Source organism: Helianthus annuus, chromosome 8 (genome assembly GCF_002127325.2).
Source record: "Helianthus annuus cultivar XRQ/B chromosome 8, HanXRQr2.0-SUNRISE, whole genome shotgun sequence".
Lineage (NCBI taxonomy): Eukaryota > Viridiplantae > Streptophyta > Magnoliopsida > Asterales > Asteraceae > Helianthus > Helianthus annuus.
This window is the reverse complement of record NC_035440.2, coordinates 27,811,080-27,813,719: the sequence shown is the minus strand read 5'-3', so window position 1 is coordinate 27,813,719 and position 2,640 is coordinate 27,811,080. Positions and strand designations below refer to the sequence as shown.

General features: G+C 45.5%; 1 non-coding gene across 1 annotated transcript; it reads right to left on the bottom strand.

The window, feature by feature from the left end:
* Positions 1-449: 449 nt before the first annotated feature.
* Positions 450-556, bottom strand: LOC118481499. The gene has a single exon (XR_004865708.1). It is a non-coding gene; the product is annotated as a small nucleolar RNA R71 (small nucleolar RNA).
* Between the last annotated feature and the right edge of the window lie 2,084 nt (positions 557-2,640).

Here is a 2,640-nt window from a genome sequence, read left to right as displayed (position 1 = left end):
GAACCCGAACGCTTTCTCAGAAAAAGACTAAAAGCCAAAAACCAAGAGAAAGTTTCGGGGAATCCACTTCCAATGGCGGACCAACGTACCCTCATGGATTATCTACGACCCACCGTAGGTAATCTCGACGCCGCTATCAACGCACCGAATGTTGAAGCCAATAACTTCGAACTTCGGCCGCATTTGATACACATGCTTCAAAACTCCGCAACCTTTCATGGGCTTGCGGACGAGGATCCCCATCTACATATTACTAATTTCTTAGAAATATGTGATACTTTTCGGATCAATGGAGCATCAAATGATGCCATCCGCCTTCGAATGTTTCCTTCTCACTAAAATACCGAGCAAAAGCTTGGCTTAACGCCCTCCCAGCTGGATCGGTAAACACCTGGGATGAACTAGCCCAAAAATTTCTATATAAGTATTTCCCTCCCGCTAAAACGGCTAAATTAATGACTGAAATTAATACATATTCACAAGAGGACGGGGAATCCTTATATGAAACTTGGGAAAGGTTCAAGGAGCTATTGCGAAAGTGTCCACATCACGGCCTTGCGATATGGCAACAAGTATCCACTTTCTATAATGGGTTGTTGCCACACACAAGGCAGACACTTGACTCTAGCTCCGGGGGACTTTTAGGTAATCGCCGCCCGCATGAAATATATAATCAAATTGAGGAAATTGCTCAAACCAATTTTCAGTGGCACACTCCCCGAGGCAATAAATCTATTGCCCCTGGCGCCCATAAGGTTGATGAAAGCACTTCTTTACAAGCCCAAATCGAGGCCCTTTCTTCGAAAATAAAAAAAATTGGAAATGACAAAAACAGTCTCGGTTATGGCTTGTGAAGGGTGTGGTGGGCCACATGAAAATTGGAGTTGTATGAAAGAAACAGGCGATCAACAAGAGTCGGTAAACTACATTGATAATAGACCTAGGCCGTCGGGTCCTCCAACGGGCACCTACAACCAAGGATGGCGAAATCGCCCTAACCTTGGTTGGAGAGAACCCGGCAATAGTAGTAACCAACAAAACCAACGAACAAACTTTCAACAACCAAGAAATGAGTCACAAAATTTCCCCTAACAACAAGGTGGACGAGAAAGGCTTGAAGATACTATATCTCGCCTCATCTCCGACACTGAAAAGAAAAACTCGGAAAGGTTTCTACAGTTAGAATCAAATTTTAGAAATCAACAAGCTAGTATTCAAAACATAGAAAAACAATTAAGTCAACTAGCCCAAAATTTTTCCGAGAGACCACAAGGCGCATTTCCAAGCAATACCGAAACAAACCCAAAAGCGCAAGTTCATCTCATCACATTACGAAGCCGCACCGTGGGGCCTACGGAAGTGCCACCGCCTACAGAGGAGACTATACCGCCACCTCTACAAGAAAAGGGTTCCCCTCCATCACCAGAACCTACCAAGGCTCCTCGAGTTCCGTACCCCAGTAGGTTAATCCGTCAAAAGACCAATGAGCAATTCGCAAAATTCGAAAGTCTACTAAAACAATTGCATGTCAATATTCCTTTTATTGATGTCCTAACCCAAATGCCCAAATATTCTAAGTTCATGAGGGACTTCCTCACTCATAAAAAAAAATTGAAACCTTGCAATTAGTTAACTTAGGCGAAGAATGCTCTGCCCTCGTACTCAACAAACTCCCCCAAAAGAAAATCGATCCCGGAAGCTTCACGATTCCTTGCTCGATCGGGGACTCCCCCGTTCGTAATGCACTAGCCGACCTTGGGGCTAGCATTAACCTGATGCCCTCATCAATGTTCAAAAGACTCGGCCTAGGAACAACGAGTCCTACAAAAATGAGCATACAACTTGCTGATCGATCCGTCAAATTCCCGCAAGGTGTCATCGAAAATATCCTAGTAAAGGTAAACAAATTTGTCTACCCGACAGACTTTGTTATACTCGATATGGAAGAAGACACCGAAGTCCCCCTCATACTAGGGAGACCATTTCTCGCCACCGCACAAGCAGTGGTAGACATGCATGACAGAACACTCACCTTAAGGTACGGGGATGATGAAGTAAAGTTCGGGGTTGGGAAGAGAATAGAGGACGATGACCCGGTCTACTACATGAAGGTTATTGATTCGAGTTTGGATGCTGCTCTCCGACGGTGCAACATGGGATGCCTAACATCCCACTCAGGAAATATATAACCTCACATTGGGTCTAGCCAAGGACCCTTATAAACGTGGCGCACCACGGAGGCATTCCGCGGAACTATCCTTAGTTTAGTTTAATCTTTTAGTTTTAATTTGCAGGAATAAAACACACTCATGGTGGTAAAGGATGATAAGGGAAATGAGAAACATGGCCCCATGCACAAGAACAAGGCCACACGTCAACAATTTCTCCGTTACAGTAGGTTCAGCACGGGCCGTGCCCAGCCCACACGGCCCCGTGCTGAACACCCTGCAGAAAAATGCCCAGTTCAGGTAACTGGACACGGGCCGTGTTCACCAGACACGCCCCCGTGTCCAGGCTTCTGTTTCTTTTCTTTAATTATCGTTACTGGCACCTGAACACGGGGCCGTGCCCGGTCCCCACGGGGCCGTGTCCAGACTGCCAGTAACATAAATTTTTGCTTTTAACACCATGTTACACATT